Raw genomic sequence first — 27,563 nt, forward strand, 5'->3', positions numbered from 1 at the left:
ACTGACTCATTCCTCAGTGGAACTGGTGAAAAGTATTTTAAAACAACCATTCAAAGCTTCTGGAAATGGCCCTAAGTACAAACTGCAAATTCAAAAACATGTATTCAAGAAAATCTATGAAAGATTGGTATGAAAGGTGAGAGTCTGTGACATTTGAACCAAGACTGCTTTTTTGTTCTGCCTTCCCAGTTCAACAAGGTAGAGACTCTACTCCAAACTTCTGTAGTCAAGAACATGAGACTGCTGCAGCTCCAGTCCCTGGAGGACTTCAGCATTTCTCATTCTGCCCTAGCTATCCGTTGCTGAGGCTAAATTTCAGGTGATTGCTAATAAGAGGTGGAAAACTGAAAATACTGGGCTCCTTAATTCACTTCCCATAGGCCCATGAGGCAATGGTTCCCTGACAGGACAGGCAAGCTGAAAGGATCTCTGGCTGTTTCCTCCCCTCCCATCACTGAATGCACAGCTTCTAGAGTAGTGTGGTCATGCAGAGAAAAGTTTTCCATTGTTCCCGCACCCAGTTCTTGAGCCCAGCTCAGCAAGTTCACCTGGGAGAAGAATCCGGCCATAAAACAGTTCCTAATCTCATCTCAAAGGAATTGACTTCACTGCAACACAGCATGGAGAAGTTCAGGTTTAAGAATACTCTCTAGAATAGTGGAGATTGTGGGGAAAGGCAGTTGGGAGGAGATTCTTGGATTTAATGACAATGCAGTTTAGACTGTAGGCTAGCAGGTTTGCAGGAGAGAATCAGAAATGAGACCACTAGGAGGAGTCCTCACAGGTCAGGACAAATATCAAACACTGACCTCAAAATCTATTTTTTTTCCTAAAAGCCACAGTTTGGTTGGATTAATTTGCAGGGAAATTTCTGCCTTAGGACATTGTTGAAAATAATAGAACAACCAGCTGGCAATTGTGGTTAGGGAAAGAAAGGAAGAAAAACCCTGCAAATACCACTGTCATTATGTCACATCATAGGGTAACTGCAGGCGTATCTGTGCTTCACTGAGAAGCATTAACGGAGATTGAACACTTTGTGTGTGTGTTGAAGGGCAGGGAAGTGGGCACAGGGAATAGACTTCACTAAAATAATCTAGCCAGTCTCTAACAAATAAACAAATAAGTGACAATAACAAGACTGGCAAGCAGGAAACCAGTACTTGGAGTTTCTACAATATATTGTCTGAAATTTCCAGTTTTCAGCAAAGAATTGAAAGGCATTAAAACAAACAAACAAACAAACAAACAAACAAACAAACAAACAAAAACTGGTAACAGAAAGTCCTGTGAGAATGACCAGAGATCGAGTTTCATAGAAAAATCTTTCAAAGTAGCCACTACGAAAAAGCTCACATCACTAAAGGAAATCATGATTGAAGAAGTAAAAGAAGGTATGACGCCAGTGTTGCACCAGATAATAGCAATAGAAATAGGAGGGTGATAAATGGTACTGGGCTTCTTTTTGAGGTGATACAAATATTCTGTAATTGACTGTGGTGATTGCACATATTTGTGAACATACTAAAAATTACTAAATTGGCTGAATTTCATCTCAAGAAAACTACTAAAAATTAAAAACAAAACAACACTGACAAGAGAAATAAAGTTTGCTGTAGGCAGGGCCTGTAACTCATATATCTCTGGTTCTCCTATAGTATATTTCTTGGATTTGTGTATGGTGGATTCTCAATAAATATGTGTTGTTAAATATTTGAACAGAAATACTCTGAATTGCCCACATGCTATGATGTCAGGAGTTACTGGAGAGTTCTACATATCAAAGTTCTGTATAAAGAATCTCAGAAATTCTCAGGATCACCATATATAAAAAAATCCATTTTTATCTGATAGAAAATTACCACTATTTTGCTACTCTCTGCAACCTTTCAAAATATAGAGCCAAGAACAAGATAGAGTGCTGTAATTAGAATCTGACCAGAAGAATTCATAGACATGCTAGTACTCTGTTACTTTATAGCTATTAGCCTACTTTATAACCCAGTATACCCTTCTATGAAGCTGAAGACTATAATTTTATTACAATTCCCAAAGCCAAATTCAGTCAAAAATATTTTTATATTTCTTCACATTATTTTTCACATTGTTGACGATTTTCTGCCAGCCGTCTTTCTTGGTCTCCTCATAGGCTACAAAATTTTGAGTTTTCTCACTACACTAATTAAATATGAGATTTTACTGTATATACTTTAAGAAGTGCTAACAAAGCATGATTTTTTTCAGATATACTAGATGTTATTCCTTTAGAAAACCCAATAATTGTAAATAAAATAAATCTCATCTTTAAATATGTTCTGTAGAAAACAGGGTTTTCAGGGTTTCTATCTCTATAGTAAGAGTAAAGTTAGAACTATATTTATTATGTAATTTCTAATTAGAGATATTTTTGTCTGACTTAAGAATACATAATTTATATGTGTATATGTATATTACATATATACACATATAAATGTATAGATATTTATAAGTCAGAATGATCTGCTAATTGTTACTTGATTTTTCATATTTAATAGTAAAATAATTTTCACATATATGTAAAAGAGAGGAAGTATCTAATGATGAAAGAACAGTATATAATGATACTTGATTTCTGTAAACCTCCAGGATGGCCTATGATGTTATTTCCCACCTTATAGTTAGACTATTTATTATAAAACAAACATTACCCTCTCATATTAGAGTTACTGAGATTCTCAAATAAATGAATTTTTAAAAAATCAATGCACATTTAAAATATGTTAAGAAAGAGAAATAAATGTGAAGATTTGCCTATTAATAGAGACTTTTACAAAATCTACCAGAATTATTCAGAATATTTATAAACTTAATTACTTCCTCTCAGGCAATTTTTGGCATGCCAGGTTAATTAAACATTAAAATATTCAGTATCGAGAAAACAAAAATCCAAAACTAATTATACAAAGGATTTGAACAGTAAAAATCAGTCTTTTTAGGTATACCATCAATGACATTTGACAAATGTACATAATGTGTAATCATGACAACAAACAAGCTGTGAAATACTTTAATCTCAAAAGGTGTATGTATGCCCCTCTGCATGCAGTCTCTTCTCCTCAATCCCAGTCCATGGCAACCACTGATGCAGTTTCAGTCTGAAGGTTTCCTTTCAAGAATGCCACATGACTGCCGTCATATAGAATGTAGCCTTTTGTGTCTGGCTTCTTACAGTCCACATTATACTTTTAAGATTCATCTTTGTTGTTGCATGTAGTTCATTCCTTTTTACTGCTAAGTACTATGTCATTGTATGGTTATACCACAGCTTATTCATCCATCCCCCAATTGATAGGCTGTTTTCAGTTTGGGGAATATAAGGTTGTTATGAACATTTACATATTGAAATTTGTATGGATATAGATTTTCATTTATCTTGAAAAATTTAAAGGAGTGGAATTTCTGGGTAGTACAGCAATATAAAGAGCACTCACAACTCAGCATTAAGAAAACAAACAACCCAATAAACACTGGGTGAAAGATTTGAATAAACATTTCAGCAAAGAAGATATAAAGCAAGCAAATAAGCATGTGAAAAGATACTTGACCTTATTAGTCATTAAGGAAATTCAAATTATATTTATAATGAGATACTACTATACAGCAGTTAGAGTGACTAGAATAAACAGGTGGCCAAGTGACGGTAAGGATAGGAAGAAATTGAACTTCTATATGTTGCCAATGGGAATGCAAAATGGGACAGCTACTTTGGAAAACAAGTTTGGAAGTTTCTTACAAGATTAAACATACACTCTGTCAAGTTTCCTACAACTAGCTTAAGCAAATGGCTCCACCTAGTGTATATATAAGAGAAATGTTTATAAAATTTACATTTACATTTGAATTGGAGGAATTACAAATCAATTTTCACCCTACTTTTTGTTTGAACATTCTTATTTTATTTTGAATCATATTTCTGAATAGTAGTTTATGCTCTCAAGGTAAGAATATCCCAAAGAATAATCAAATGCATAAAACAAAATCTAATTCAATGTGTAAAACAAAAACAGAAAATACCATGAAGCCAGAGTAGGAGAAAATTAGTAGGAGAAAATTGCCTTTCTCTCAGGCGATTTTTGGCACGTCAGGTTAATTGGACATTAAAATATTCAATATTAAGGAAACAAAAATCCAAAACCAATTAGACAAAGGTTTGAACAGTAAAAGTCAGCCTTTTTAGGGGTACAATCAATGACTTTTGACAAATGTGCATAATGTATAATCATGACAACAAACAAGATATGGAATACTTTAATCTCAAAAGGTTTATGTATGCCTCTTTACATGCCATTCCTTCTCTTCACTCCCAGTCCGTGGCAACCACTGATCCAGTTCCTGTCTGAAGTTGGATCAGGTGCTGTATAACCTTGTGTGAATCTAAGACACTAACTAGTGAAAAACCTGTTTTCTTAAAGGTAAAATGTTATGTTAAAATAGAGTACTGAGAAAGCAAGAAACCCCTATAATTTCAAATTATCTTTTTTTTTTGTATGTTAGTAGTAGAATTAGTATGTAAAATGAATATATAAAGAGATGATTATGCAGCTCTTTGACTTTAAATCATTCACTACATCTACTTATTTATCCTTCGACTTTAATTCAGTATTGAATATATGGCACACACAATACTAGGTTCAGCAGATGCAAAGATAAATAAAGCACGGTTTCCATCTTCTAGGAGTTCACATATATTCTGGGACTGACAGTAACATTATAAAAAAGTAAAAGCAGAAAAATTTTAAAAGCACAAAAGGTAAAACCTCATTCTACACACAGTGGTGTGGATACATTAATTTTCAAAGTTAATTTCCTGATAAAATTTCATTTATTTTACATGAAATTTGTGTCTCTTTTCAGATATGTGCAATTATAGGAAAGCCTACTTTAATTTAGAAGAGGGTTAAATTTTTCCTTTGCAAAATTTTAAGAAGGATTTTAAATTGCCTTGAGAATCCATTGTTTTCAAGTAATTTGGTAGAATCAGTTTCAAGATAAGCATTTACTATAGAATGCAAGGCCCTAAGTGCTATTAGTACTTACCATACCATGCTACATGTAATTTGACAGTAATAAAACTGTATTTTATAAAATTCTTTAATAAGACTTTATGAATTTAAGTTATTCTAAACTAGCAATGTTAAGAATTAGAAATATAGTTTATCTCATTGTGCTTCTTTGATTCATTTGATGAAAACCTCTTTCACTCACTAAGTAGAGAATATTTTCTTAAACGGTTTAGATTACATCTATAAAACAGAAACATTTGGGTAGTAGAAAATACTGGGAAATCGGTTCATTCAGGACCATGTCATTATTTTCTCCCATATTTTTACTATAAAAATACATTTCAGAGGCTATCCATCTTTGAAAAAATCAAGACGTTTTACATTTTATATTCAACACCAGAACATTAAAATAAATATTCAATGGGTTTTGTAAATTGGACTAATCACTTTCCGAGAGGACCAGGACACAAAATTCTTTCATGTAAATAGTGGATGTCAAAAAGTCATTAATGTAAGATTTTGGAAAGCCATTCTTAGTCTGGACAGACTCTTATCAGTGGTCAGATGTTCTATTGTTTTTCTAAGGCATGCTGCAACTAGGAACTGTTTTTATTCTCAATTTAGAATGGTCATCCCAAATGGCTGGAAAGCTTCATGTTTCTCATGTTTCCTAGCAGCATTGGTCCCTGAAGAGTGGAACCAGCCAAGATCATGATGTCATTCCCACTGTGGCCATGAGTATTCAAGGGCTAAATTGTTTCTCATCTTATATAAATATCTATTGTTTATACTATTGAACATATTGCCCATGTTTAATGTTACAGAGCTATACTGGTATTTACAGGAAATTAAGAAAATTCACCTTGTTTAGAAATTTATAGAATATTTCCTTTCTATAGTATGGCAATTTGTGTAATAAACTATTCACTGCAGTTTGATTCAGCTCTTAAGATAGCTAAGTTAAAAGATGCAATTCTAAATTCTTTAGAGAAAAATTTCTATAACCTATTAACAGAAGAAACTTTCCATGCACATTAAACTTGGTTAGCTATAAATTATAAAAGAGTTTAACTATAAACCTTTAACCTATGGTATATAATAATTTGTCTGTTTTGTGGTAAAAATTCTATATAAAAACAATACATGGCTTCTAATAGGCTATAGAGCCATGCTTCCTGTGTGCCTGCACCAGCGATCTCTGCTTTTTGAAACTGTGGCTTATTCAGGACTGTATCCCATTTCAGCTCTTCTAACGGAAAGGGGTTTGTTTAGTGAATTTATGTTTTACAAAGTTCTTCCCTCAAAGGAAGTCAATGTACATTTTATTGCAACACCCTTACAACATTCTAGTGATGTAAGAGGCAAAAGTTGATTTCTACAACTTAGTACTGAGGAAACCAGTGTTTACTGAAGTTAAGCGGTTTAACAGAAGTCATTTGGAGGTACAGAATAGACTCTCTTACCTCCACTTTTAAAAAACTAACTCAGATCATATTTTTCACACAATTTATAGTCATAGTACTAGAGTATATTAAATTCTTCAAGTCAATATGCGATACACATGCTGCTGTGAAGAGAATGAGTTTTCTGCACGTGTTTGATAGTGTCACATTTCAGAGGTAATCAGCATTTTCCTAAAGCTTTCTGTTTAAATTACTCTTGCTAAACATGACTTTTTAAAAAATCGTGTCTGCTTAATCATCAAAATGATCATTTATATTTTTTTCTGCCAGTGACAGGGAAAGGACATCATATTAAATGGGTTGAATAAGATAATTATTATTTAAAGAAAAGCCTATTGTTTTAATTTTGTTTAAAGATGAGGTCTCACTCTTGTCACCCAGGCTGAGTACAGTGGCGTGACCATAGCTCATTGTAGCTTGGAACTCCTGGGCTCAAGCAATCCTTCCACCTTGGCCTCCCAAAGCACTGGGATTACAGACACAAGCCACTGTACCCAGCCTTAAAGAAAAGTCCTTAATTGCACAGATTTGTGCAATAGCAATAGGAACAAATAAAATAGTTCATGGACAGTTGGTAACTATTTGTGACTGAAGCAAATCTGAACTCTGACTGGTATCTGACAGAGGCTGGAGCTGCTCTATACTGATAGGAAGAACATGTCAGCCGACATGATCCATTTCTGGTTCTCCAGAAAAGGGCACCATGTTTCAAAGATACAAATAGAAGAGAGAAAAGAAACTAAGACTGTGCCAAGACCAGGACCAAGTCCATTCTCTAGGCTTTGATGACTAAGGCTTTCTTCAAGAAAGGAAAGATTGAAAATTTTTTCCAAATTATAGATTATACAGCTATAATTTACTTCAGGTTTGTTAAAGCACATGTGTTGTGAAATTTAAGATATTAAGAGGTCTTGTTATAAATATCAGCCTTTTGTTGTTGCCTCCAAAAGCCCTAATTAAAGTACTACAAAATATTTATTAATAAATAGTCAAAACCAGGTAGATCAGGCATTAAGGTTACAGAGCACTTTCACAGGCAGTAGTTTGGCATAATAAATCCATCATGAAAGAAATCATTTTATTAGCTATTTTGATTAGCTTTAACACGTGTGTACTCATTTTATAGGGGGTTCTTATATAGTTACTAAAATTCTTTTAATAATGTCTCTCTCATTTTAAAAGATTTGATAATAATGAATAATTGAGTGATTACTATTTTGAAACATTTTAAACATTATGAATGTGGCCGTGTTATTAAATTTGGCCTATTGTATTCCAGAACCTAAAATATCTTTTGATGTCTTCCCTCTGTCATTTAAAAGGGATCTTAATATTGACCAGGTACTGCCTGATGAAACACAACGTCTTCGTAACAATATTCACCATGCATTTATGGAAAACCGACACATTTAAGCCATTGTCCTAAGAGCTTGGGTGAAGTGCTAAGAGTATTAAGATATTTGAATAACTTTATCCAGATACATGTAGCTCTGGTTTGATTATTTTTGACCAAAATTGTCAAAGTTCAGTCAAACACAAGTTAGTTCAACCTTACAATCAGGCACTCTCTCTCTCTCTCTCTCTCTCTCTCATTTTAAAATGATTAACTAGTTGACTGAATTGATCTGGTATTTTTAGGAAAGTAGTTAAACTGGGTGTTGTGTGTAAGCACATCTTCAATTGTCAGAACTTTAATTCTGATTAACTCAATTGAATCAGATTATGTAGGAACACAGACAATATTTTTTTTCCTTTATGTTACCTTCTTCTACTAGTTGTTGCTTTTCTTTCCTACTTGAATGGTGGATTTTAGCTTTGCAGCAGCCTAGTGACTATGCCTGAGTTTACAGATGGCTGTGCATCTTATGCAGAACTCAGGTTCCAGCTGGTAAATGCTGTAGCAAAAATATAGTGAGAAATGTAAGACATGGAAGTTATATGATGATTTTAGAAAGATCCAAGTGAAATTCCCTGAGGTATATTGGAATTTAAGGGCTATTAAAATATACATTTGTTGTGGTTTCATTTTTGTTTTCTTGTGTGATATTAGGGAAAGTATTTTTCTTTTCCCCTCTCTCTCTTTTAGTTCATGTTCCATGATAGCTATTTCAGCTTTATCTTTCCTTTTCACTCCAACAAGTCAGGCCAAATTGAGTATGTCCTTCATTTCCTAAGTTTTAGTCTGCCTAAGTTGCTGTAATTTACTAGAGGTCTTTTTAGCTTCATTTGCTACAGACTTTTGCCTTGTAAAAAACAAAACCGAAAAACATAACAAGAGCCTTATCAAAACTTGTTCCCTGAGGCATAATTTACTGTATAATAGGAATTATGAAATGCAAGAGAACTTGGTAAAATTTCAAATTATCTTCTCAGTCCTAACAAGTAATAGTAACCATTCCATAAATTTAGTTTGCTCCCTTTTCCCAGGAAACAAGAGGCCAACATCAGTATCACTGTGGAAATTTAAAGAGGAAATATGCTAATCTTCAAGTATCACAGTTCACTAGAATGATTTTTATAAAGCAAAAAATTGCTTGGTTTAGGGCATAATACATAGACTATGTAAAATAACACACAGCAGCCATTTAGTAAACATTCTTAATTATCTTGTTTTGAAAATAAAAGTTGGGCAGTCTCTGTTGGCCTGTTGTTTTCCTTGCCCAACTCAGTGCAGTTAATCAGGAGCTTGCTCAGCCCTGTGTCCTTTCTTCTGGGAGATAATTCACTTTCCATCTCTCCACAGTGCTTACCAATGCAGTAAGGCACACCAAGTATAAGGGAGTTTAAAATACTCCCCTGTCAATGACCAAGACCCACTGACTTGCTCCTCCCCTTCTTCCCTCAGTATATTATAGTTCAGTTTAATCTGGTGTATAGATTCCATGGACGAGAGAAAACCCAGATAAAAGTCTGGAGATTATACCGGAAAGAAGTCAAACAGAAGAAGAAAGTTTTCAAGAATCCAGTATTTATCATCCCATATATCTTGAAGGTGTGAGTAGAGGAACCTGGATAAAATTTAGCGACTGAGAAATTGTAGCAGAGGATTTAGTACAACAAAAACAAATGGTAAAATAACAACTGGTTACTTTAAGCAAAACAAAACTGGCACACTAGGGACAAGATTAGCAAGCACAGCACAGTAGTTAAACATTAAGGATAATGTACACAGACATACACACATACATACACATATATATAATTCATAGTAAGAAGATAAAATGTTTTCCTAAAAATTTTCCAAGATAATTATACTGCAATATTAGCACATTAGTTCTAAACATACTCAAAAGAGTAAAAAAATGGAATTTGCTGGTGAAACTCAAATAGAATTAACGACTTCATGAACCTGGTATTTATATCACATTTAAGGATACAAAGTTGCATTGGTTAGGAATCCGTAAGTTGTAAGAAATAAAAGCACAAATTAAACCAGCTAAAGAAAACGAAAACAAAGGCATTCATTGGCCCACAATACTGGAATTGAAGAGATGTGCTTCAGTTATAAGAGATTTAAATAATCTCATCAGAATTCTGTCATTCTGTCTGTATTCCTTCTTTCTGTATGTTGGCTTCATTCTGAAGATAAGCTCTTTCCAGATGACATGGAAGAAGATTTCTGTTAGCTGAAGCTTATATACATTCATCTTAGAATCTTAGTGGAAAAACTCTTAATAAATCTAGATTAGTAAAAACTATTGCTTTTGCTTAAGTCATGAGACCAGCCTTGTGTCAATTACTGTGCTAGGAGATGAGGTGCTATGATTGGTTGAGAGTGGGTCATGTGACCACCGCATAGTTAAGAAGTAGTTCTGAACACTATGTGGGAGCAGTCCAAATCAGAATGAATTGGAGAAAACTTCCTGTTGTTACAATAGACAGGAGAAGAAATCCATGGCAAGCAAACCAACAAAAGTTCCCTACTGTAGTAATATTTTTAATTGGGAATGGTAGAAAAAAATATTTATGAGAATTGATTTTTAAAAAATCAAGTGAAACCATTTTACTGTCAAAACACCATAAAAATATGTTTTATACTTATAGGTAAAGTATAAGAGTGTATAGTCTACTTAACAGAGTTAATGCTCTTCGTGCTCAATTTTCTTTACAAATTTTAGCCAGTTGAAAAATGAAACCTGATTGTAACTATTATATTTGCAAGCCTTATAGGCAAACTAGACTGAAAGAAGTGTATGATATTTGTAGTTAACTCTGACTTGAGTGACAGAACTATATAAAGAAAGTTGTTGTAACAGAAGGTTAATGATTCTGATTGTGGTATGGTACACTTACGTTCAGTGTAGAAAACAATATGTGATATGAAGCTTATAATAGCTGTGACTGTTGGAGTGCACAAAATGAAGGTAATTCCTCAGAGCAAGCAATTCCCCTTTAAAATTCATGTGTGGCTAACTTAATAATTATTAAAAGTTTTAAAAAGAATTTTGAAGTCTGCAGTTCTATCTGCATTACATAGATTTGACATATCTTCTATTTATAGGTTATATAACCTTTAATTATGTAGAATGTAAGTTAATAAATTTATTAAACCTGTGCACAGAAGATTTGTCAGCAAGTTCACATACAACATACAGTATTGCCAGTTCATGGTTTTGTCATTCTCAGTAGCTACAACCAATCTTCAACTGTTGAATAAGTTATTCCTAACCACGGTATCTAGAAGTTAATAATAAACTCAAACTTTGTGCAAAGTTTTCTGGTGTTAACTTAAAATATAACTACCAAGATTCAACAGAGATTTTTTAAATGGTAATCCAAATATTTTGTGTTAACTTGTTCTGAAAGTCTGGAAGGAACCTGGCCCATCTGAATAATTCTAATTTGAAAATTAGTTTGTGAGTTAAGAAAAAGGGGCAGAGAGAAAGGAAAACTCAAACTTGTTTTCTGCTTACTCTCTTACTTCCATGAAAAAACAAACTCATGAAAAGTTGAAAACTGATGACTATAAAACATATGTACATAAAACTCATAGTAAGAAAATATGTTTTTCTAAAAGTTGTCTCATTTGATGCAGATAAAACAAAAACTATCTAGAATCTCACATTTATCATTAACATTAGTTGAATTAAAATGTATGTTCTGTAATAAAGAAAACTCTCAGAATAATAAATGTGCTTTTGTCGTCACATGAACCTTTAAAAATTACTTTATCTTAGTATTGCTTCTAGATCCACCTAATAGTATTGTAAACAGATTGCTAAAATATCTATGATGAATGTGTTGAACTAGAAATTATTTTTCCCAGTGACTCCTGAGATCCTATCAAATTATTTTTCTTGCTCCCTTGTAGCTGCAAAAAAGGGCAAAATTTTAGTAAGTGCTTCTTTAAAATTTATGTACTTTGCAATAATGAAATTGATATTTAGCTGAGTTCTGAAGACTAAGATTATCTAAAACGTATATGATTATATTATCTATCAGCTTACTTCAAAAAGTCTTTCTAATCAATAAGTTAAATCAAATTATAAGATCACATAAATATTTTTACTAATTTACTCAACAGATTGTCATTGTGCACCTACTGCCTGATATGTGCTATTCTGGAGGGCACACTGAGATTGCAGTCATGAATATCTGTTCTCTTGAATCCTATTTTTCTTTCCTTTTTTAACTTTCATTTTAGGTGCAGAGGTACATATGCAGGTTTGTTAATGAGGCAAACATGTATCATGGGGGTTTGTGGTACAGATTATTTTGTCACCCAGATATTAAGCCTAGTACACATTAGTTATTTTTCCTGGCCCTATCCCTTCTTATTGGAAGTCAAATGGTTGTAGGTGTGCAGCATTATTTTTGGGCTCTCTATTCTGTTCCATTGGCCAATGTGCCTGTTTCTGTATCAGTACCATGCTGTTTTGGTTACTGTAGCCCTGTAGAACAGTTTGAAGTTGGGTAACATAAGGCCTCCAGTTTTGTTCTTTTTGCTTAGGATTGTCTTGGCTATTTGGGCTCTTTTTTGGATTCATATGAATTTTAAAATAGTTTCTTCCAGCTCTGTGAGAACATGTTATCGGTAGTTTGATAGGAATAGCTTTGAATCTGTAAACTGCTTTGGGCAGTATGGCCATTTTAACAATATTGATTTTTTTCTACCCATGAGCATAGAATGTTTTTTCATTTGTGTCATCTCTGATTTCTTTGAGCGGTGGTTTGTAGTTCTCCTTGAAGAGGCCCTTCACTTCCCTTGTTAGCTGTATTCCTAGGTGTTGCATTCTTTTCGTGAAATTGTGAATGGGAGCTCATTCATGATTTGGCTCTCACCTTGGCTGTTGTTGGTGTATAGGAATGCTACTGATTTTGTTATGTTGATTTTTGTGTCCTGAAAGTTTCCTGAAATTATTTATCAGTTCAAGGACCTTTTGCACTGAGACTATGGGGTTTTCTAGATACAGAATCATGTCGTCTGCAAACAGGGATAGTTTGACTTTCTTAGGTGCCCTTTATTTCTTTCTCTTGGCTTATTGCTATGGCCAGGACTTCTAATACTATGTTGAATAGGAGTGGTAAAAAAACAAGACAAGGTGCCCTCTTTTACCATCATACTGAATGGGCAAAAACCGGATGCCTTCCCCTTGAAAACGTCAGTTGGGCTTTTGCCCATTCCGTCAAATGGGCTTTTCCCCATTCAGTATGAAGCTAATTTTGGGTTTGTCATAGATGGCTTTTATTATTTTGAGGCATGTTCCTTCTATGCATAGTTTATTAAGGGTTTTTAACATGAAGGGATGTTGAATCATATCAAAAGCCCTTTCTGCATCTATAGAGATAATCATGTGGTTTGTGTTTAGTTCTGTTTATATGATGAATCACATTTATTGATTTGTGTATGTTGAACCAACCTTGCATTTCAGGGATAAAGCCTATTTGATCATGGTGGATAAGCTTTTTGATGTGCTGCTGAATTTAGTTTGCTAGTATTTTGTTGGAGATTTTTGCATCTATGTTCATCAAGGATATTAGTGTGAAGATTTTTGTTGTTGTTGCTGTGTTTCTGCCAGCTTTTGGTATCAGGATGATTCTGGCCTCATAGAATGAGTTGGGGAGGAGTCCCCCCTGCTCAGTTTTTTGGAATAGTTTCAGTAAGAATGGTATTAGCTTTTCTTTGCACATCTGGTAGAACTTGTCTGTGAATCTGTCTGTTTCTGGGTTTGTTCTTGGTTTGTAGGCAATTTATTATTGATTCAATTTCAGAGCTCATTATTGGTCTTTTCAGGGATTCAATTTCTTTCTGGTTCAGTCTTGGGAGGATATATGAATGCAATAATTTATCTATTTCTTCCAGATCTTCTGGTTTGTGTGCATAGAGGTGTTCATAGTAGTCTCTGATAGTTGTTTGTATTTCTGTGACATCCTTTTTTTCAAGATAATACATAGATCAATAAATAAGATAATTTCAAGTAGTGATCAATTCTATAGAGACAATATAATTGAGTGATGGGAAAGTGTGCACTCATGTTTGAGTTTCATGTTGTAGGTTTAGGAAATGAGTTAGTCTAGATAGGATAATTTGCAAACTCATTATGCTAAGGAAGCACTTAATTTAAATCTTTCATTAATTTTTTTGTAATGTACAATGTCTAATATCCATAGAGGAGATTAGAAATGTAATTAAAGCTCTATCATAGAACAACCAGCAGGCAAGATGTTTATACAACTAACATATTTATAGTGAAAAATGTCTTTGCTGACAACTAGTCTGTTAGAGTGGAAACTGAGAATTGAAACAGAAACCACAACTTTTCAAAGCATATTGTGCCATGCCTTGCAAAACAGATAAATTTTACTGAATGATATCCATTGTAGACTTATAGCACTAGTTTGCTCAGACCCATATATTTCAAGGTAATACCATAAATAGATTGATGTTACAGTAACTTCTTAAGGATTCTCTAAAGAGAACACTGACTGCTCCAGCAATTCCCTAGGTTGCAAACTGTGACCATTTGACCTAGACTACTCTATTTCTCACTCCAGGCCCCCAACTCCGTGTGTTTCTCCCCTTACTCCCCAATTTGTACATACCCATTACTCCATGGTATGCTGTCTTCCTTGCTGCAAGTAACGAACCTAACTTTGTTGACTATAGGTGTGTTCCAAGTAATCTTTGGTTGGTGAGAACTGATAAAGTACTACTTTTAGATTATTTGAACTATTTCAAATCATACCACCTTTTTTGAAAGTGGAAATTAAATAGGGAGAAAGAGATGAAAATATCTGAATAAACTTTCTTATGTTAATCAGCCACCTGAAGAAACTAGAAAGGATATACTTTTTCAATTTAGTTTTCTGAAACAATAAGCAACTATGTATGATTACAGAAATATTAAATTACCATCGTGTATTTGATATGTTCTAAGACTCTGAAGATATGCCTTAAACTCAAATCATTATAAAATGAATGTCTTCTATCACAGGGCATTATTCTCCAAATTAAAAACTCTTAGAATCTGGTAATATGCATTATACAATTATAGAGATGTAGGATTTTCACTGTTTAGAATAGACTCTATTGCTGTAAGAAACCCAGGTATTTCAATCAAAGCACCTTATTTTTATCACGATATTTTGTATTTAGGAGACTTGTCCCTTTGTATTCAATTTATTCTGAAGTATAGTATCTGAGTGGTTTAAGTGGCCTTCTAAATTGGTAGAATATTTGCTTGGTGAGCAAAGAAAAGTTGCAAGCAGTTCTGTCTCATGTGGTGAAGCCGCGTACATCTCTTTAAAGCCCCTTTGGGACCAAGCAGAGTTTCTAGCAAGTTGTCACACAGACCAGCAAACAAAGCAACAGTTCTGCATAGTGAGCAGCTCCTCAAGTACACTTTGAGAGTAATTCTGGGTTATCTAGAGTTTTATTTTCCAAAGAGCATCAAGATAGAGGTATGGGAAATGTATAGTCCCTGTAATAGGTCTTAGGACAGTTGTCCTCCATTCTTATTGCATATTAGAAGCATCTGGGGAGCTTTAAAAAAAAATCCTGATACCCTGATCATTGCCCAAACCAATTAAATCAGAATCCCTGAGGATGGGACCCAGACATCAGGGTTTTGTAAAGCTCTCTGGATGATTACCGTGTGTGGCCATGATTAAGAACCACTACTTTAGGAATAAACTGAGTTACTGGCAGTAGTGTGTCACTTGGAAAAACAATTTAATGGTCTAAGAAGGGTAAAACAAACAAACAAACAAAAAAGTAAGCATTATCTCTTAGACTTCCTTGTTAAGGAGACATTTCCTTGTGAATGTGCTAAGGGTTACATTAACCCATTTAAAACCAATTTAGTTGTTCAGATGACAGTTAATGTCCTGCCAGCTCTCCATTCGTCCTGTTTTTCTGCCAGAAATACTTGGTTAATTTTGAGCTTCAAGTTTTATGATATTTCTAGTAGGTAAAACATCTACATTGATTAAGACTATTGAGTAGTTGATATTTATTAAAAAACAGAATTTCTGGTTAATTTGATAGAATGTTGTAGCCTGACTCTCTAATAGTGGTTAGTGATTATCCATGGACTATTTTTCATTAGACCTTTTGTTAAATCTTTAATCAACTAATAGTATAGTGATATTTATATACTTATAAATATCCATGTGGTTCAGAGCTCAGGCTTTTGTGTTAGACCTAGTTTGAATTCTGGCTAGCTGTATAATCTTAGTAAATTAGATGAATCTGTGGACTTTTTTCTTTATCTGTGAAATAGAGATAATGTGTGTATTAAATATAGGACTAATGACAGAACACAGAGCACATAGAAAATACTTTCCACAGTACTTGATGAATAATAAGTACTAAGTGATAGTTATTATTATATCATTTTAGTAATATCCACATTGGTATAATCTGGAGTCAGTAAAGGGTCTCCTTTCCATGTATGGAAGAAATGAATGATTTTTGCTTCTTTGTTTGTTTGTTTTTGTTTTGTTTTGTTTCTGCAACTAGAGTATACCAAATATCGAGCCAGGAGGCTTGTATAGATTTTTAATTTCATCCTCTATGTGTCAATTAGATCACATCATCCTAGTTTTGCAAATGAGAGTACTGTGGCAAGACAGACTAAGAATGCTACAATTAAGCTAGGCGCGGTGGTGGCTCACACCTGTAATCCCAGCACTTTGGGAGGCTGAGTTGGGCCGATCACCTGAGATCAGGAGTTAGAAACCAGCCTGGCCAACATGACAAAACCCGGTCTTTACTAAAAATAGAAAAATTAACTGGGTGTGGTAGTGGGTGCCTGTAATCTCAGCTACTAGGGAGGCTGATGCATGAGAATCACTTGAACCTGGGAGGCAGAGGTTTCAGTGAGCCAAGATCACTCCACTGCACTCCAGCCTGGGCAACAGAGAGACACTCATCTCAAAACACAAACAAACAAACAAACAAACAAACAAACAAACAAACAAAACAATGCTACTATTTCAGTGGAACCTTTTAGTGATATTTAATAGAAATAATCTTAAGGAATACCCACAAACCTTGCTCTCATATTAATTTTAAACAGTAGAAAGCGGTCAGTATTGTAGTGTAGGGAATATTTCTTGTGGCTCTTTTTTTTACTATTTAACTTTGGAGGCTGGGGTAAGAGAAGTCATTCAAGTGTTGGAATATCCTGATGTATAATACTAATTTTTTTCCTTTGGAAAACAGAAGAGAAAGTGATACAGAGATGTTCAGAATCCAGAAAAGTGAATGTTTGGGGCTTCAAATATAAAATAGGCCCAAGGTAACCCTGTATTGGTCAGCATGAACTAGTCAGTTTGATTTCTAATCTTAGTAAATATTTTTTTCTAGTACAGCAATCCACATAGACCAATGATAATTAGACCTGCTTTCTCCTTTAACTGGATTTTAAATGAGCAAAGAGAAGCAACACTTCCTTTGTACCTCATCTCCCTTTCTCTTTCTTTTTTCTTTTCTTTTTTTCTTTCTTTTATTTAAAAAAAAAAAAAAGATGGAATCTCTCTCTGTCACCAGACTGGAGGGCAACAGTGCAATCTCGGCTCACTGCAACCTCCGTCTCCCAGGTTTGAGCGATTCTCCTGCATCAGTCTCCTGAGTAGCTGGGACTACAGGCACGTGCCACCACGCTCAGCTAATTTTTGAATTTTTAGTAGAGACGGGGTTTTGCCATGTTGGCCAGGATGGTCTCAATCTCTTGACCTCGTGATCTGCCCACCTTGGCCTACCAATGTGTTGGGACTACAGGTGTGAGCCACCACACCTGGCCTCCCTCTTTCTTTCTATTCTGTCCACCTTAGAAGAAAGCATCCACCAGCAGTAGGCTTATTTTAATAAACAGAGCCAGGAGGGTGAGTATGTGGTAGTGGAAGCACGACATGAGCCCAGTACCTGGGGATGGTATGGAGAATTTTTTGCTTGGTCTAATTATGCTTTGAGGCCCCCTACTTGTTTACTTGTAGATTATTCTCTGTAAAAACAAGATTAACTATAAATATGGAAGCCCAATGGAGACTAGTTTTTGTCTTAAGGGCTCATAAACATAGTATTCATTACTACCCCATGGGTCCTGAGGAAGAATATCCAGATGGTGAAATTCTTTCTCCTTGTGGTCACAACAGTGAATACTTTCTCCTGTGTCTAACTTTTTGTTTTGTTCACAAGATGTGAAATAATGAAGCTCTTTCCTTTATTAGTGCTTGATATTAAGAGTTCTTAATTTAGTTAAAACTTGCTCACCTGTAATTCTTTGGGTTAGTTCACTTCATTGAGGTCCTCCAGAAAGCAAAGCCTGGAAAAAGAACTTGTGTGCCAGTAGTTATTTGGGAGGTAGTTACAGATAGCCGCAGTGAGGGTGAAGTCAAACAGGATGGCAAGAGAAGCCAAGACCAAGGTAAGTTACTGAGCTGGTCATTTCTGTCAGTAATAGAGGCTCCACCCATCCGAGGAGGGCCCTGAATACCTTCCAGAATTGTCCAACTGAGGATGGACAGGAAGTGGTGTCTGGCCTTGGGCTCTCATTCGCCACTCACTGAGGGTTACTACACCCAGCTACCATTGTGTGTATGCTGAATGGGACCCTTCAGGACTCTCAGGGCACAGAACTGTAAAAGCCTGACCAGTTGCTTGGGGTGAGACACTATCAGCACCAAGAGAATTAAAGCAAACACCTAACTGATCACCACAGCCATGGCTGAAATCAGAAGTGAAGCCAAGGGAAAAGGAGACTGGGTAGCTGATAAAACACAGAAGCCATTTTGGGTTAGACATAACTGAAATATATTTATAATAGATCTACCTGCGTTTGAATCTGGACTCCCTCATGTGCTGTGTGGGTCATTTTTTTTTTTTTACCAGTTTCTCAATGTTTTCATTTCCCTGTATCTCACTTTTTGTTTCTTCATGTATTCATTATAAAATGAAAGTGATATATGCTTCAGAGCAAGGATTTAATAATTAGCACTATTACAGGAAAAGTGTTTGGTCCATATTACCTGGAAGATACTAAGTTATATAGAAGAAAAGGAGGCTTGCAATCTCATCACATAACTTTAAAAACACTTTGATAAAAATGATTTCTGCTGAACTATATAGCAATATAGTAATCCTTGAGTTAATCAGGGCAAGAATTATATTTATTTCATAAGTAAGGCCTTGAGACACAGAGAGATTATGTTTTAATAAAAATCTCTTACCTGGTAAGGAACAGTTCCAGTTTTCTGCCTCCTTTTCTCAATGCTTAATCTCTTTTCTTCATTTTTAGCAAATATTAAACTAAGTTGGTCTGCAATTTCCACATACTTACCTACAAATACAAGTAATGGATCCCAGGCGTAATTGCAGTGAACTAATAACTGTTTACTTACTGAACTTGGTGAGTAGCTCATTCCCTAACATTGATTTTACTGTTGAAAATTGGACAAGGACTTGCCAAGTCATTTTTCCGTGTCAGAGTTCACTATAGAAGGGCCTGTGTAATTATCTCTACTGACTTCTAGCTCTTAATTAAATTGGTGATTTCTGTTGTCTTCCTTAAAGTTTTTAGGAAGCAATTTACTTGTCCAGTAATTCTGATTAAGCATGCACATTGGATGTTATTTTTTTAAAAAACCTAGGTAACTCTTAAAAAGCATACAAAGGAGTTTATAATTCAAAGAGCCAGAACCAGAATTATATAAAATATATTAATCCAAAATTCATCATTTAACAGAAATGTTAGTGACAATAATTTTAAAAAGGTTATTACTGTCATTTATTTATTTAACAAAAAGTATATTGTAGTTTTACACATCTTAAAACCTATCACTATGGCTGGGTGCGGTGGCTCACGCTTGTATCCCAGCACTTTGGGAGCCGAGGCGGGCAGATCACAAGGTCAGGAGATCGAGACCATCCTGTCTAACACAGTGAAACCCCGTCTCTATTAAAAATACAAAAAAATTAGCCAGGCATGGTGGCAGCTACTGTAGTCCCAGCTACTCAGGAGGCTGAGGCAGAAGAATGGTGTGAACCTGGAAGGCGGAGCTTGTAGTGAGCCGAGATCCTGCCACTGCTCTACAGCCTGGGTGATAGAGTGAGGCTCCATCTCAAAAAAAAAAAACACCACAAAACTATCACTATATGTTCTCTTTTCAATATTTGTATAATATTTATTATGTGCCTAGCATTTCTCTAAGCCTCTTACATATACTAACCCGTTTATTTAATCCTCACAGTAGCCTAATGAGGTAGGAACAATTATTATCTCCATTTTTATAGAAGAGAAAACTGAAGTACACAGAGGTTACGTCACTTGCTCAAGGTTCCATCACTAGCAAGTGGCAAAACCTAGCTGCAAACCCTTGTGGAGGGGTCGCAACATCTATACCCTTAAATCACCTTACCTGTTTCCTGTGGTTCATGTGGATCCTCAAAAAATAATAGCTTCTAGTGATTTTAGGAAACACAGATGAGTTTTATTAGAGCCAGGATTTTTGTTTTTTGAATTCTCCCAAGACCTTTTAAAGTAAACATATATAGTAAAACTACCTCTTGAAGAATTTAACAAGATATATGAAATGGACTACCATAGACAAAATGTGCAGCGATGTCTGTGTTTATTCTGTCTACTCCGTTTTCTTGATATAAGTTTTCATATCCCATATTATATGTGATCTATCTTTAGTTGCTAAAGTCAGAAATCTAATTAAGTTAGTTTCACAAAAAATAAAATTTATTGGTAGTTACAACTGAGCACTCTAAATGTTAGTGCCAGTTTGGGAATTTTCTTTTTCAAGACATACTTTTTTTAAAAAACAATCCCTCTCCATCTCTTGTCTTTGCTTTACTCTTTATTGGATTCAGGTAGGCTGCCTGCATGTGACATCAATTGTTGACCCTAAAAATGACAAAATTACGTAATCGTTAGGGCTCTCAGTCTCTGAAGGAGATCTTCTTTCATGTAGAGTGTACATTAATTTCCGGAAAAGAACTGCTTGGCTCTGCTTGGGTCATGTGTCTGCTCCTGGAGTAATCATTAATTCCAGAAGCATCTGGTGCTTGATTGGTCAACCTGGGATCAACACATTATTAGAACCACATCAAACAGGTAAAGAGCAATTCCCAAAAGAAAAAGAGGATTCAGTCAGCAGAAGAGAAAAAGCAATCTATGTCACTGATAAGTTATTGTTTCTTGGGGTTCTAAAGTGTTCAGGTCTCTTTGAGACTCTTCATGATGAGAACAACGGCAATAGACATTGCTGGGCCCTGTTTTCTTATTTCCTCAGAGAGCAAGACAATGAAGATTAATCATAAAGACATTGCCTATTATTTATCATCTCACTTAAAGGAAAACATACTTTTTTATTATTTATGATGAGCCATAAATTGCTTCTTGTGATTAATAAAAGTTATTCAATTTAAAATGAAAACATTGGCTGGGTGCAGTACCTCATACCTGTAATCCCAACACTTTGGGAGGCTGAGGTGGGAGGATAGCTTGAGCTCAGGAGTTAGGAACAAGCCTGGGCAACATGGTGAAATCCTGTCTCTACAAAAAATACAAAAATAATTAGCTGGGTGTGGTGGGGCATACTTCTAGTCCCAACTACCAGGGAGGGTGAGGTGGGAGGATCACCTGAGCCTAGAGAGTTTGAGGGCTCAGTGAACCATGATTGTGCCACTGCACTCCAGCCTGGGGGACAGAGTGAGATCTTGTCCCCAAAAAATAAATACTTAAATAAAATGAAATTATTATACTCCAAGCACTCTGTCGTGAATGTAATACTGTATAATAAAACATGCCTGATAACACGTGAGTTCATCCTTTCTTCTCCAGTCTTATCTTCCACTATTCCTTTAGACTTATTTTTATTCCAGCCATAGCAAAGTATTGGAAACTCCCAAAATGTGCTGTCTTTTTACCTGGTATTATGCTTTTACATGCATTGTCATTTCCTGGAATGCCAGTACTTGTCTGCCACATACTCTTGGTTCCAAGGAAATCTACCCAGTCCATAGTCCTTATAGTTTTGCACTGACTTAACTCTCATTCCTATCCTTTCCTCCTATAGCATTTTAGGCTAGGAATGATGCATCCCTCAATTAATACAGCAAGCCCTCTTAAGATAAATAGTATTGTTATCTTTTAATTACATTTGAGGAAACCAAGGCACTAAAACACTGCATAGAACTGGTAAATAATGGAGTCAAGAAACAAAGCCAGGCAGATGGATTTTCAAACCTATATTCTTAATTACTGTAATATATTATAATATATTGGCTTTTATGTAAAGGATGCTTATTGAATGAATAGATAAGTGATTATTAAGAATCATAACCAATGGGTAAAAGAAGAGTTAAAATTAAAAAGAAACTAAAACAGGTATCAGTTTACTTAAAAACAAGACAGAGAAGCCAACTCTCACATTTCATGAGTGTGATGTCGATTGGACAGAGGCTTTAGAAAAATGTGAGGATATTTTTGCAGAACAAGGTAACATGTTTCTGAGAAGAATTTTTCATCTATTAGAACCATAACATTTAATACACACCACACATACACACACACACACACACACACACACACACACACACACACACACACACACCTTTCCAGTGTGACCTGTTAATTCAATATATACATTTAATATTTATTTTTTCCTTTTGTCAAGAGTTAAACTTGTTAAACTCGTGGTAACCCACATGCACTTATTTGTCCTTTCACAAAATATCACTAATGTTTGTCCTTTGACATTTCAGGAGTGAAACCTTCTGACAGTGCTGCTGAAACACTGCCTGCTTTGGTTTGAAATTCACCTGGGTTTAGTGAGGTATGACATGCAGGTATTGGGAAACTGTCAGTATGAAGTTTGTTTTGCCTGTTTAGCACTGGCTTCCAAAGCAAACACTTCAATTAGGTTAGATTATAATAAGATGCCAGGAAATGCAAATAAATGAGAGATCATGGGTTCATGCAAAAACAAACAAACAAAAAGAAACGTTTAAAAGCAATATGTAGCCTCTGTAGAAGCAGAATTCAGTCCAAAAGTTAATAAGCTTTAGACCTTAAATAACAGAATAGACAGCATGTTCCATATCCAAGGGAACCTTCCCCTATTCTCATTTAACAATTATATGAAATCTAAATTTAACCTCATTTAAAAGATCATTATTCATCTTAATTTGTTGACTTCTCCCTAGCTGAAGCTAAATGTTCCTATTTTTATCTGAACTCTGCCAATTACCTGATAAATCTTTCACTGTCATTTAGAATATATTATTCACTATCAGGAATTTCCTTGCCTTTCCCTTATTCTTTAGATGAAACTGCTATTTGGGATTCTTCATATTATATATTTTGAGATAAATTGCAAATAAGTAGTCAGAGAAAAAATTATTTTATCTTAAAGTTAAATGCTTTTTTTCATTATCTTCCTTGAATACGTAACATCAGGTGTTTAGAATCATGCTTCTATACCCTTAAGTTGTTTAAACCCTTCAATGTGTTCATTTCATATAAGATATGCAGAAATGAGACAGACCCAAGGAGATTTGTCTTCCAACATTCAGGGCCCCTTATATACTAAGGTCTCCAACTAATCCCTGATCATTTAGGCTAATTCACTCCTGTTTAAAAGATATACTAGTACTTGTTGCCTACAATATACTCACACACATATTTCTACTCTAGTACATTCACACTCCTTTCTCCATAGCTTCATGGTTTGCGTAGAGGACCATAGCAACTGGTGATAATCCAAAGGACTCCCACCCTCTTTTGGAAGACTTGATTTCTAATGTGTATTGACACCTGATGGGTTTTCCTAAAGCCCTTCTCCAACTTGAGCTCATATCAATACCCCCTGACTGAGGTCTTACCATGTGGTGGCTCACCCCAACCCAGCAAACCCTGCACCTAGAACCCAAGAGCAAGAAAGAATATCACTAATATTGAATGGGATTTTTAATGCTGGGATTTACTTCTGAAACAATTCTTGAGATCTGAACTATTAATATTATTGCTTATGCCTCTCCTGAACTCCAGACCAAGCTCTTGTAAGCCTCAGTCTGTCACAACTCTGCCCACTACATTTCTTTCGTGGCTTCGATCTACTGGACGGTTCCTAAACCTTGCCTTAGTCCATATCATTATGCCCATCTCCACAGTGAGATCTGTGGCCCTGGTTCTATGATCTGTACATGAATAAGACACTGGAGTGCACATGCTAGAGAACTGACAAGGTGGGAGAGTCACTTTTTTCCCTTCACAGCAGAACAATGATTTCCAATACATAGGTTCACATTAGTGTATCCTTTGTGTCCAAATTAAAACTTGACCAGGAAGTGCCCTGCCTCTTGAATAACAACACACATATGTATGCCTATACTGAGCTCCAACCCTGTGCCGTGTACTGCATGAGGGACTTGGCCTATAGATTTCTAGCTGATCCTAGTTATGACCATTATCATCATTATTTATGAGTCCTTTGCACTATAGTAGATGTTTCATGCACTTAATTTTAATTCATACCCAGTACAAAGTCATAGTAAGGCATTATTGTTCATATGGTAGAGATAAGAAAACAGGCTGTGATATGTTAAAAATTAATAGCAGCAGAACAGGAATTTCAACTCACAGTATTAATGCTCTGACATTCTAGGAAAAAAACAAACATAAATAGACAAAAAATAGAAATTTAAATAGCAATACATATCTCTATGTTGTTTATAGGTAAAAAGATTGATTACCCTGTTGGACAAACAAGTAAACAATAGCATCCCAAATCTGAAAGTAATGGAATAATGAGCCTGATTCTCACTACATGCAATGTACTAGCCTTTTAAACTCACTGTCCCCTCACTTTAGGCCCAAAATGTCCTGATCTCTTTCTTTCTCTCCTTCTCTTTCTGTTTCTTCATTGACAAGCATGGGTATGGGCAGAAATTGTGGTGACAAAATCAGGCACAGTATATAAGCAACACTTACCATGCTGTGGCTCATACTATTATTGACCAATTGTTTTTTTCATTATTTCAGATGAGTGAGACTTTACCTGAGCTCTCAGTGAGAGCTGCTTTGCAACAAAAAATTGCAATAGTCTGTTGAATTGCTATTGAGATACACTAGATTGTGGCTAAATCTACTGTCTTTGAGACTGTGGATAATGGAGGTTCCCTATGCTCGTAAGGTTAATATTATTTACAGGAAGATGGTTTCCCTAGAGATGCTATTTTACTGTGGAATACCCTAGATTCATAGTACAGTTTCAGCTAAGGTTCTGGACTTGTTATACCAATGCCATCTAATAAATTCATGAATCAAAACACAGATTCAGAAATTAATGAAAGCATGAACCTGAAGATTCCGTTTCCAAAACCAAATTATTTTTTACTGTGGTGCAGAAAAAAATATTACTCCAACTGAGAGCTTAGTTCAATTTACTACTCAAATATTAAATTTTAAAGATTATTGGCACTTTAAAATGAACTCTTTTTGAAGTCTTTTTTTTAAAAGAAAGAATAAATTGCTAAGAAAAAGTACTAAATTAGGAAAATGTAAGTAAAATTGCCATTTCCTATCTGAGGAAAAAAGATCACAAGGAGCTAATCTACTTCTTTCCTTGTGAGTAAAGGAAAACATTTTCCATGATTTGCAATTACATTAATTCAGGGTTTTCATCTCCCAAAGGACACTAATTGTACTTTTTCTTTAGTTCTGCTCTTGGGACAATAAGACAGATGAGATCTTAGAGCAAGAACAGGGAAAGAAAGATGCTGATTTGTGGCTGTCCCTTCTTTCCTGACAGTTGTAATTTCCTTTATTTTCACTTAACATCCATTATTTTCTTCCTACCTTTTCTTTTATTCTGATATGTAGTTTTGTGAACTGAATGCTTGTGTATCCCCAACCCCCAATTAATATGTTGAAGCCCTAACCCACAGTGTGATGATCTTTGGGGACAGAACTTGTAGGAAGTAATTAAGATTAAATAAGGTCATAAGCAGGGGGAAGGGCATGTACTAATGCAGCAGGACTTTGGGATTTATAAGAAGAGGAAGAGAGAAAGATCTCTTTATTCTTCATGTGCATCTACTAATCTCTTTATTCTTCATGTTCACAAAAGGCCATGTGAGGACACAGTGAGAAGATGGGCATCTGCAAGCCAGGAAGAGAGGCCTCACCAGAAACAGAGTATGCTGGCACCGGAATCTTGGACTTGCCAGTCTCCAAAACAATGAAAAATAAATTTCTGTTGCTTAAGCCATCCAGTCTGTGGTACTTTGTTATACTGTCCTGAGCAGACTAAGACATGTGATTTGTATTGTTAGTATTTTAGGGGCACACTGGATAATGCCAGAGAATGTGGGGTTTAGAAATAACTTGGATGTATATCCTGGCTTTGCCAGTTGGTAAGTTTGTGACCGTGGGCAAGTAATGTAACATTGCCTTTATCTAAATGTTCTCATCTTTAAAATAAATTAAAAGTAGCTACTTCATGGCATTGTTTTAAGAATAAAATAAGTTAATACAGCAGCCTAAACCTGGGACATGAACATTTTTAAAGTTGTGGACTGTTTGAAGGAAATCCATTTTCTGAACCCGAACTCTGCGTGTACTGTTCCTGAGAACTTGAGGCTGGAGGAGGAGGCATGCCAGAGTGCCATGCCTGTTTTCCTCTCTCTTTTCACAGCCTTTCTTTTCCACACTCCAATGTAAGGCATACCTCTTACTCATCCGGAATCTTACTGTGCTGTTTTCACTAAATGCATAAATGTTCCTATGCCAAACAAAGAAACTATATGAAATGGTGTTGTTAGTGTTGAAATAATGAATGGTGGTAATAATTTAAAAATTTTTTGCAAGTTTGGCAATTTCCAATATTTTGCTTTCAACCAAATTGAAGGATAACTTAATTGAATTTTCAAGTGAAAGTATTAAGAATAATTAGGGATGGTTAAAGCCAAGAAATCTTTCATTCATATCTACTTCTGTATGTGAACACAATTCTTAGCTTGTCATGTCCGTGTCACGATTTTTAAAAATTATTTTTGAATTTATGTGTATATATTTTTAATTGAGTATGGTGGGTCTCAAATCCCTTTATGACCTAGCATCAGAAGGCAGAGTGCATCACTCTGGCTGTAGTCACAAGGCAGCCCGGATTCAAGGGGAAGACACACAGATGCCACCTTTTGATGGGGATGCCACCTTTTGATGGGGAGCTATCAATGTCACATCATGAGAGAACATGACGGGCAGGTTATATTATTGAAGCCATCTTTGAAAAATACAAATCACCAAATATTAAGTGGGGGAGAATTCTGCAACTTCAAAACTGCAAGGAATTTTTTGTCTCTATAAGTGGATAAACTTGAATTTACCTTTGAGATCAGTTATATTCTTTGTTTTAGGGGAGAAATATAAATATTTTAATAGGGCTTTTCCTAAGGTAAGCTAATATCCCATTCTGGAATAGAAATATACCATAATAAAAAATGTGGAATTATTCCACATTATAAATCAACTTTTTTCTTACTTAGCAATGAAGCCAGCTCTCTGAAATTTGTTTTCTTTCAGAATAATAATAATAATAATAACTC

At 35.1% G+C, this 27,563-nt stretch overlaps 1 long non-coding RNA gene across 1 annotated transcript; it reads left to right on the top strand.

Moving 5' to 3' along the window:
* Positions 1–6,466: 6,466 nt before the first annotated feature.
* LOC115896552 lies at positions 6,467–26,450 on the top strand. Its single transcript, XR_004056468.1, has 4 exons — positions 6,467–6,661; positions 19,246–19,356; positions 22,722–22,792; positions 26,087–26,450. It is a non-coding gene; the product is annotated as an uncharacterized LOC115896552 (long non-coding RNA).
* The last annotated feature ends 1,113 nt before the right edge of the window (positions 26,451–27,563 follow it).

The sequence above is a fragment of the Rhinopithecus roxellana genome, chromosome 3 (assembly GCF_007565055.1).
Source record: "Rhinopithecus roxellana isolate Shanxi Qingling chromosome 3, ASM756505v1, whole genome shotgun sequence".
Taxonomy (NCBI): Eukaryota; Metazoa; Chordata; class Mammalia; order Primates; family Cercopithecidae; genus Rhinopithecus; species Rhinopithecus roxellana.